Source organism: Eleutherodactylus coqui, chromosome 3 (genome assembly GCF_035609145.1).
Source record: "Eleutherodactylus coqui strain aEleCoq1 chromosome 3, aEleCoq1.hap1, whole genome shotgun sequence".
Taxonomy (NCBI): Eukaryota; Metazoa; Chordata; class Amphibia; order Anura; family Eleutherodactylidae; genus Eleutherodactylus; species Eleutherodactylus coqui.
This window is the reverse complement of record NC_089839.1, coordinates 198908375-198919712: the sequence shown is the minus strand read 5'-3', so window position 1 is coordinate 198919712 and position 11338 is coordinate 198908375. Positions and strand designations below refer to the sequence as shown.

General features: G+C 45.7%; 1 long non-coding RNA gene across 1 annotated transcript; it reads right to left on the bottom strand.

The window, feature by feature from the left end:
- Positions 1-10109: 10109 nt before the first annotated feature.
- LOC136619930 (uncharacterized) lies at positions 10110-10784 on the bottom strand. The gene is made up of 3 exons (XR_010791088.1): positions 10710-10784; positions 10551-10610; positions 10110-10181 (listed from the first exon to the last, which is right to left on the bottom strand). It is a non-coding gene; the product is annotated as an uncharacterized lncRNA (long non-coding RNA).
- Positions 10785-11338: the final 554 nt, after the last annotated feature.

The following is an 11338-nucleotide window of genomic DNA, read 5'->3' as shown; positions in this document are numbered from 1 at the left end:
AAGTGAGCACATGGGGGGGGGGGGAGTAACTTCAGGGTGGGGGCAGGCCTCACTACATTTACTGCAGAGTCACACTATGTTGGATTGTAAACATTGCAAGCACGGCCGCCATTACAGGGAGGGGCTGTAGTCAACACAAAGACATTACATTGTTCATTAGCAATACACATACCCCCCTACATGCTTTCCCCTCTTCAATCTCTTAACTACGTTATACCTCCTCCTAGCAATCTAAAAAACACCTTTCTTTCTGCTAGGCTTCCTGCTCATCTTCTGTAAACTTTCTACAGTCTATCTTATCTGTCCATGACCTAACATTTCTTTCTGCAACTTTTTCTGGTCCTTCTCTTTGTATAACATTTCTACATGTTCAGTAAACTCTGCTGCCTTCAGCAACCAGATCACAAGCTCTATGACCTTTGTCCTTGCTCACTTTGCTCAACTCTATGCTACCTGCTTATTCTAGCCTATTCGAAGTTTCTGCACACAGTACTGTTTCTCTTGTAAAATCTGCTTTCTTCAAATCCTTCCCATATAACCTCTTTCCCACTCAGATTACAATGCACATTAATTCTACAAAACACAGGGAACGACAAAGTAAACAGAAAGGGTTAATTGAAAAAGCTTTCAGTTCACTCTCTTACCAGCACCCCTCCCCCAATAATCAACACTGCACATTGTTTCTATAATAGCAGACAGACGGGATTACTGGAGAATACCCACAACGGCTCAAGGTATATATATATCTCATCCACCTTTATATCAACCAACCTCTACTAGTAATCCCCAAGAGCACTCCTTGTACACGATCTAGACAGGACATTTAGCTATACACAGAGACTGACGATTATTTTCAATGACCAAAACCTCAATAATATTCTGGAGAAATCAGCCGTCACAAAGCACGACTATACTTCATACGTATATACCTTTCCACATATGAGAACATAACACGCTCAATCATAAAGTTAAGTATACGTATCATAAATCTTCCTAACCTCACACTAGTTTTACCTAGGAGCACGTGTCACTGGCGTGTTCCCTCAGACTTAAACAGCCGAGTCCGCCCTCCTGACACATTAACCCTCACAGAATTTATCTCTTGGTCTTGCATAAACAATTTTTAACCGTCTCAGACACAACAGCATACACAGCGTACAAAATACCCCTAGACAGGTAACGTGGTGGTTTTACCGAGTGGACAGAACTAGAGTTATTACCTGTCTTTCAGTGAAGGTCCAGTCTGGATCAGGAACAGGCAGAAAAGCAGTCAGAACCCAGCTTTGACACAGGTAGATAAAGCAATCTTACCGTGTTCTGTAGATTTTCGGGCCCCTGAGTTCTGCGTGCCATCTGCCGATCTCTGTACGTTCCAGGCTGTGACCTCACAGATCCACTCGCTCACCCAGGGACTCCAATTGTGCTGGATTACGGTTTTCTCCAGCAGGCTTTGGGGTATTTTGTCGCTTTCCTAATTGTGTGGAAGCAGTATGCGCACACTGACCAAGTCAAACACAAGGTATGAATCTCATGTTAAAAATGGCTCTCTGCCCAGAAACAGCCAGACAGGGCCTTTTATTGTACAGACACACAATGGGCGTGCAACAGGTTACATCAGTAACATATAGGATTCTCATTTGTCGGATCATATAGAATCCTCCACCTCTCTGCCCACCCCCTCCAAGTGTTGAGGTGGTATGGACTTCGTCCTCTAGCTGAAGTCATCTCCGTGTAGTGATGACTCATTGTTTACCTAGCTTCAGGATGAGAGTGGAAGGGGGCCTAGGTAAACACTCAGTATTGAACACAGGATATACACGACACTATGGCCTTTTAACTCTTAGAAACTGGTTGAGCAACTTCTATGTACTTAGAGCAAATACTATGATTAGATTGTGTGTGTGTCCTTTGAACTCCTCAGAGCTGAAAGTCATTACAATAGCAAAATACATTTGGGTTATATACAAATATCGATAGACATTTTATATTAAATAATTATCATGTCTATCACAGCTGCAGCTATGCAATATACTCCGGTATTATTGTATCTTGTTACCACCAGGAAGTAGGGGTGGAGACAAGATTGTGGCTGCTTGACAGGTCGGTGACACCCCCTTGTAGTGATTGGCTGCATGGCATGCTCCCCTCCCTAAGCCTCACAGGTCCTGGCACTGAGGTCTCCTGCAGTAATTGCTCCTATGGGCGGCCAGCACTGCTGTCTGTGGCTGCCCATGTCCCCTTTACGGCCCCACTGTGAGTGTTCCCGGGGCCTGTACAGTGCCACCTGCAGTCCCCTTTACCGGCCCTCGTGCCCCGCTGTTAGTCGATCGGCAGCTGATGCTGTTGGGGAGAAACTTGCGCCCCACTGTCTGCCGTTAGGCTCCTCATGCTGTGCGGGAGAAGGCAGCCGACAGACGCGTTGCTCTGCTGATGGGAGCGCTGCAGGGCCACCTGATGCAGTGGGGAAAGAAGGCAACGGACAGACCAGCTGGTACATCTCAGCGCCACTGGGCCACCTGATGCAGTGGGGGGGAGGAGGTGGGGAAGGCTGCAGACAGAACCAACAGTCGATGTGAGGGCTGATGAGCGCCGGTGGGGCGGCTCATGCTGTGCTGCAGAAGAGACTGAAGCACCGCTGGGGCAAACCGCAGGACGCTCGGTGAGTCACCGGGGCTATTGCAGACGGGGACGCAGCTCACAGCCGCCCATAGCGGGTACAAATCAATAGACGCACGCTGCACTGACGGAGGCCAGGAACAGCTGCAGCCTCTTAAATGCTTTTTGCCTGCCGTGGAGGGTTAGCGGTTAGTTTTCCTATTAGGCTTAAATTTTTTAGCTGTAAAGGCTTTCTTCTCTCTTCCACCTCTCTACCGGTCAATACTCACTCTCAAAGGCAGCACTCAGCGCTGCATGGCGATCTCCTCTCATCCGCTCATTCTGTAGAACTTCTAGGGGTAGTAGTCCCAAGGTAACTTTTAGGCCATCGCTCAGCCTCCTCCATTATAACACACGCAGACCATTCAGTGTCTGTGGGGGTCCAAATAACTCTGGCTCCTGCCAACTTCTCTTGCAAACTCCAACACTGACTTTCCTAAACTTACTCTTTGCAGACTGACTTGCACATAATCTTTGCAAACACCTATATGAAGCATGGTCACATGACTTTCAAACTCACATCATAAAATGATACATTTACAGCAGACAGAGACAGCTCATTTCCAGACATTAACCCTTTCATTCCTGCAAACTCTAATACACATTCTGCTGATTTATTCCCCAATCCAAGACAATGTACAAGACAATACAGACAACATATAGCAGACATTTTGGAGGGGCCCTATTAGTTCTGGGCCACTACACAATCAGATCTCACAACTTATATCCCTAGCACTAGATACAAAATCAGAACTTTGGTCATCACAGCCTGCATCGTCACTTCTCTTTATTTAAGCCCTTTCGATACATGAAGTCTGTTATAGAATTCTATATCAATCCAAATTCCTTTGACAGCTGTAAAATGGTTTTTGTCATTTTGCTCATATTAATAGCTTAGTTAATAATAGCTTAGTTAAGCACAAATCATATACAACGGAGGAGCGGCAGAGTCATTGGTCACAGTTTGATGTCAGTAAATGGTATTTAGGGACCAGACCCCCTGAAGAAATGCAAACCCCAGAACAGACCCCTCTATGACTTCACAGCCCAGATTCTTTCGGTAATGGCGGCGTCACACGAAAGTTTGTGCTGTGTATTTGTGCATCAACGAGGTTTGAGGAGAATCATAATCGGCGTGTTGCTTGTGCTTCTGCACATATAACTGTAATTTTTACACACAAGGCCAATTCACACATGAGTGAATTTAATGGCTATTTAAGCCTAATAAGGTCTGGCTGTCTTTTTTTCCTGTGTTTTGCTCAGTGTCACACCCTTCCCTTGTGTATTTTCGCACCTGCCATAGACATCTATAGCACTTTTGCTGAGCAAAATGCAGGAAAATAGAGCAGGACCTATCTTCGTGCATGTGTGCTTAAGAGTTCAGGCCCCGAGGCAGTAAAGCAGCCCCAAACCATGATGCCCTCTGCACCATGTGTCCCAGCTGGGATGAGGTTTATTTTTCCTTCAGACATAGCATTGTGTATTTTTGCTACAAAGTTCCAGTTTTGTCTTCTCTTTTCATAGAACATTTTCCCAGACCCATTGTGGAGCATCCAGGTGTCTCGGGAAAACTAGATGGGTCACAATGTTTTTTTGGATAACAGCGGCTTCCCTCATGGTGTCCCTCCATGAATACAAATTGTGTTCACTTGGTTTTCTTTTAGTGGACACATGGACAGAGTTTATTTAGCATTTTCTAGAATCTTCTGTAGGCCTTTTGCTGTTCCTTTTGGCTTCGTTGTCACCACTTTTAGGATTACCCATTGTGCTTTTGGAGAGATCTTAACAGGACACCCACCCCTAACATGTTCACACCGCAGATTATAGTTATATCTACAACTCCTTCTACATAGGATGTTAGGCTGAATGAAGGCAATGTCCATCTAGTTCGGCCTGTTTCAACCCCTAGTTGATCCAGACAAAGGCAAAAACCCCAAAAGGCAGAAGCCAATTAGCCCATTTGGGGGACAATTCCTTCCCGACTCCGTAATGGCAGTCAGAATAATCCATGGATCAACCTTTGATAGTTCTCACCTAAATATAAGACCCGGAACTACAAACCCGCTGGTCATCTAATGTCTATATCCTGTAATATCCTTCCGCTCGAGAAAGACGTCTAGTCCCCTCTTAAACTCCTCAATGGATTTTGCCATCACAATGTCCTCAGGCAGAGAGTTCTACAGTCTCACTGCTCTTACAGTAAAGAGCCCCCTTCTGTGTTGTTGATGAAACCTGCTTTCCTCTAGACGTAGAGGATGCCTTCTTGTTACCGACGCAGTCCTTTGTATAAACAGCTCATGGGAGAGATCCTTGTATTGTCCCCTAATATATTAATACATAGTTATTTGATCGCCCCTTAGCTGTTTTTTTTTTCCAGGGTGAAAAGTCCTAATTTTGATAGTCTCTCTGGGTATTCCGGTCCTATAATTCCATTTATTATTTTTTGCCCTTTTTTGAAGCCCCTCAAGCACTGCAACATTTTTTCTGAGCACCGGTGTACAGAACTGTACACAGTACTCCATGTGTGGCCTGACAAGTGCCTTATATAGTGGGAGAATAGTGTTCTCGTCCTTCACCCCTACACCTCTTTTAATGCACCCCAAGACTCTATTAGCTTTTGCAGCAGCTGACTGGCATTGGTTGCTCCAGTTATATCTACAATCCACTAGTACCCCCAGGCCTTTTTCCATATCACTTTTCCCTAGCAGTACCCTATTTAGTGTATATTGGTGACATCCGTTTCTCCTGTCCATGTGCATAACCTTACATTTATCCACATTGAACTTCATTTGCCATTTTTCTGCCCAAGCTCCCAGCTTATCTAGTTCCTTTTGTAGCCGCACATTGTCTTCCGTTATATTAATTGTCTTATATAATTTTGTATCATTTGCAAATATTGATATTTTACTGTGCAGTCCCTCTATCAGATCGTTGATAAATATATTGAACAGAATGGGGCCTAGTACTGAGCCCTGTGGCACCCCACTAGTGACGGTGGCCCAATCAGAGTATTAACCATTTATTACCACCCTCTGCTTTCTATCTCTTGAACAGTTCCTTATCCAGATACACACGTTTTCACCCAGTCTGAGCTGTCTCATTCAAGGCTTTCACCCAGCTCCAGCAGCAGCCAGCCGGGACCAGCAGCCGCCAGCCAGCCGGGACCAGCAGCCGCCAGCGATCCGGGACCGGCAGCCGCCAGCGATCCGGGACCGGCAGCCGCCAGCCACCCGGGACGAACACAATCAAAGCCGCCGTGCAGCCGCCTGGGTAAGTGAGGGGTCGGGGGTGCTGTCGGCGCTGGGGGGGACTTTCTTTGCCCCGGACTTACAATTGGGGTGCCCTGCTGTATTTATGTTGGCCTACCACTGTGCCCTGGGCAGTACCGCAGTGCCCCTGGGGCCAGTACTGTGGGGCTGAGGGGCCAGTTTTCCAGGGCCTGCTGGATGGAGGGATGGATGAGGCTGCATGAATGAATGCATGGATGGATGTGTGTGCGTGTGTGCGTAAGTGCGTGCGGATGCATGGATGGATGAGGCCGCATGGGCGGATGGATGAGGCCGCATGGACGGATGTGTGTCTATGTGATGATGCATGTATAAGTCTGTGTGGATGCATGGATGGATAGGGCCGCATGGATGGTTGGGGCCGCATGGGTGGATGTGTGTCTCTGTGATGATGCATTTTTAAGTCTGTGTGGATGCATGGATGGTTGGGGCCGCATGGGCGAATGTGTGTCTCTGAGATGATGCATGTATAAGTCTGTGTGGATGCATGCATGGATGTGTGTGCGTGTGTGCATAAGTGTGTGCGGATGCATGGATGGACGGATGGATGAGGCCACATGGGCGGATGGATGAGGCCGCATGGGCGGATGTGTGTCTATGTGATGATGCATGTATAAGTCTGTTTGGATGCATGGATGGTTGGGGCCACATGGATGATTGGGGCCGCATGGGCGGTTGGGGCCGCATGGGCGGATGTGTGTCTCTGTGATGATGCATGTATAAGTCTGTGTGGATGCATGGATGGTTGGGGCCGCATGGGCGGTTGGGGCCACATGGGCGGATGTGTGTCTCTGTGATGATGCATGTATAAGTCTGTGTGAATTACCCCCTTACCAGAATTTGAAAGCTTAGCTGCAACAGAGATGGACCCATCCGCTGAAGAAAAGTACATGGTTTTCAAAAGCTCCTTGATGGCTTTATTTTCCATGATCCCTTGCCCTTACAGAAAGCAATGCTTTCTGAAACTAATCCACGTCAGGATTTTCCCAAAGGGATCGATGGTAATTGTGAAATCTGTTTGCCAAAGAGGTCACACCTGCAACTTGTGGCGAAGCCAACCCCTCATCCACAATTGTCCGGCGGGGAACATTTTACTTGCTTCCAGTGTCCTTCTGAGCGGATCAAATTTCGCAAAAGTTAGTAATATGCTACAGATTCTGAAACTTCTAGGAATCTCAAAAACAACTTTCTACCACCAACATAACTTATTATTCCCAGTGATAGATAATCATTGGATGCAGCAGAGGGCAAATCTAATTGCACAAATGAAATCAACACCCGTGTGTTTAGCTGGCGATGGGCAATCCGATAGCCCTGGTTTTTCTGCAAAGTACACCGTGTACACTTTTTTGGAGTTGAAGAGCAAAAAAATTGTGGGCTTCACGGTGGAACAACTTGTTCCACCTGCTTCGTCTGTTTCGCTCGAAACTACTGCATTCCGGAAAACACTACTTGAATTGATCGCCGATAAATTAAATGTTCAAATTTTGGCAACCGATCGGCATGTCTCAATCCGTAAGGTAATTCGCCAGGAATTCCCAGAAATAATGCACGAATTTGATGTCTGGCATGTGGCCAAAGCAGTCGGCAAGCAGTTGCTTGTGGCATCCAAAAGCACTCACTGCGCAACCATTGCCCCGTGGATATCGAGCCTCAAAAATCATCTGTGGTGGTGTTCGCATACCCGTAAAAGAAATCCCGATTTACTGGTAGAGAATTGGAAATCGGCAACAAATCCCATAATCGACGTTCACGAGTGGGAGAACAATGCCCAATATCACCGCTGCAGTCACGCACTTCTGGAACCAACCACCGCTTGGTTAGCCCCTGACAGTACAGCACACATCAAAGTCAAAACCGTGGTTCTGAAAACAAGCTTACTGAAAGACATCCGCCATCTTTCCAATTTTTGTCACACTGGCGATTTGGAGATTTATCACGCCAGTGTATTGAAATACAGGCCCAAACGAATTCATTTTTTTTATGACGGAATGGTGGCTAGAACTCAACTTGCTGTTCTAGACCACAATTACAACGTAGGTAGAATTCAAAAGCTCAGAAGAACGCGATCAGAAGACAGGAGCGAGGACCAGAAGTCTTACCCAGTGGAGTACTCAAAAGCACGAAAGGAGTGGATTTTGAAAGCTCTTTATGAGCCGAAGTCCATTGAATTTGTATTTGACATCAATCGTGAGATTATGATGTTCGCCAAAGGTGAGATGTCCATCTCCTGGCATTCAAAATCCTCAGAATTCCCTCAAAATATTGCACTAGTTGTGAAACCCAGTGAAGAGGAATTGGTTCACAAATTTCAAAGTAGATTTCCAAGGTAGTAAAGAAAAAATTTGGGTGGGTATTAAAAAAAAAATCCAAACAAACTTTCACGATACACACATATACATATATATATTGTAATACAGTGACTGACAAAGTGCTGGAGGGTGGATACGTGCCACTGAGTGGCCTGGGCTCGGTGGAGGAAACCAGCATTTCTGTGTCAGTAACGCTATGTTACTGACACGTTGTAGTTTGGTAAGTGGCTCCAAGCCGCATAGTCCGGGCCGGCTTTCCGGGAGTGGTCAAAGTGAAGGGTGGGATGGCCACTCCCACGTACCAGGTGGGGCTGGTACCAGGCCTTATAAAGCCTGGGCCTGCAGGCTAGAGATGGACAGAGAGAGCATCTGGCTGAGAGCCAGGGAGAGCCAGAGAGAGCATCTGGCTGAGAGCCAGGGAGAGCCAGAGAGAGCGTCTGGCTGAGAGCCAGAGAGAGCGTCTGGCTGAGAGCCAGAGAGAGCGTCTGGCTGAGAGCCAGAGAGAGGGCTCTGCAGAGCAAGGAGCCCGGCTAGCCCAGCGTGTGGGCTGAGAGAGCCAAAAGGCGAGGTTGACAGGGTGACGCCCCTAACCTCAACACCCAGGAGGGTGTGGTGAGACCTCCACAGGTCTGAGGACCGGACTGGCTGTGGACAGCAAGCAAGAAGTATTCTAACGTTTTGAAGTCAGTAGTCAGGAACAAGCATATGTATAGTGTGAGCGGAATAAAAAGTTCCATGATATTATTGTCTGATATATATATATATATAGATATATATATATATATGCATCTTTTAATATTTGACGTATTAAATGAATATAAAATATGGAACATTTGAAGAAAACATTTGGAAGCTGCTAATTGTTCATTAATAGAACTTGAAGATCAAACCATGATATGTCAAAATGCATATTCCAGCCCTAAATTGTATGTTTATTTTATGTTTCTTGATCACACACACATATATATATATATACACATGAATACGTATACACGCACGCGTGTACTCGTACCCGTATACTATATATATGTGTGTGTGTGTGTGTGTACACGCATATATACACATATATATATATTTAGGTGAAAAACGTATTTCTTCTATCACAGCATCGCTGTGGACAGTGAATTGCAGGCAATACATTACGTTCTGCTGAGACAATTCAGCACTGGACAGCTCCCTGCTATAACGAAGCCTGGCTTCGATGTGCAGGGGAAATGATCAGCACTGGACAGCTCCCTCCTGCTGAGACACTTCAGCACTGGACAGCTCCCTCCTCCCGAGTAGAGATCTGCAAAGCAATCCACAAGCAGATAGATAGGTAGATAGATAGATAGATAGACAGACAAGCTTGACAAAGGCCAACATGGCCGAAACGGAGCCTGTTTTTCTGTGATGGGGGAATAAAACTTTGGATATTAATTTGCACCCTGGATGCTGCTGAAGTCTTTTTTATTGCTGCATGTGATTTTGGTGATAAGGATCCATTCACCTGTCTCTTTGGCTACTGCATAATCTATGCCCAAACCCTGGAGGGATATACAATTTGTGCTGCTGGCGACCTGCTTTCTTTGTTTGTTGTGTCATAATGTCTCCTGGTGAACAGTGCAGATAGTCTGATCGCGTGTTCAAGGTTTTCGCACACAAGCGCATACTGTGCAAATAGTGGATGCTGTGTTACACATAGGCAGTCTTCTGGTAACATCTGGAGGACAACATTGTGTTCTCTGCAGCAGACACACTCTGACACTGTGGGCATCCTAATGCACTGCCCGCAGTGATACCACTCTGTATTGGCAAGCCTGCCATATGGATCTTGAGTGGATTCCGATGCACCCTCTTCTGGTGCTCCCTGTGGATCATTTTGAAAGCACTGGACACTGCTTATGTCCGCCTGAGCATATAGGGAGTCTGCCAGTTGTTGTTGAACCTAAGAAGGGATTACATATGAAGAATACTGTATAAACACATACACACGTGCGTACGTGTGTGTTTGCATAAACACATACACACGTGTGTACGTGTGTATGCATAAACACGTAAACACGTGCGTGTGTATATATGCACACACACACACGTAAGTACGTGTGACTGTATATACACATACACACTCGGGCTCCCCCCTGTTCCCCGCTGCTACACCCCGCTCCGTCAAACCACCCGGCACCCCCCGAATCTTTTCACCCGAGTACGGAAGTACTCGAAAATCGTGGTGCTCGATCAAGTAATTACTCGAAACGAGTAGGTTCACTCATCTCTATTACAAACCCATCAGAATTTTTACAATTTTACCACCTACCTCAGTATACTGCCACCTTTCTGGAGCATCCTCATTTTCATCGGAATCAGAAATGTATTCCTGCGAAAAAAAAGATCAACATTACTTTCATTATGTTTTTGGCATGGTTTGCTGCAAAGCCTTATTACTAAACAAATTCTATTTGCAGCAAAGTCTTACCTCTCCAACAGAATCGGATGAAGATTCAATTTCAAATTCAAGGTCTTCCTCCAGGTGGGACATGGTGGCGTGTGATTTTGACTAAATAAACAGAATCAAAGTACAAATAATTAATTGCAGTGCTACAACAGTTATGGAAAATGTAACTATTTCCCATTCCCATCTTACATATGTATATTGTAGGCAAAGTGCAGGCAGATTGTTGGATGTAAAACAGACAGATTACAAGCAGTAAGTAGGCAGATTGTATGCAGATTGTAGGACAGATTACAGACAGATTCCAAGCAGTAAGTAGGCAGATTGTATGCAGATTGTAGGCAGATTACAAGCAGTAAGTAGGCAGATTGCAGGCAGATTATATGCAGATTGTAGGATGGATTACAGACAGATTACAAGCAGTAAGTAGGCAGATTGTATGCAGATTACAAGCAGTAAGAAGGCAGATTGTATGCAGATTGTATGCAAATTGTAGGATGGATTACAAATAGATTCCAAGCAGTAAGAAGGCAGATTGTATGCAGATTTCAAGCAGTAAGTAGGCAGATTGTATGCAGATCGTTTGACGGATTGCAGACAGATTGCAGGCAGATTACAGGCACATTACAGGCAGATTGTATGTAGATTGTATG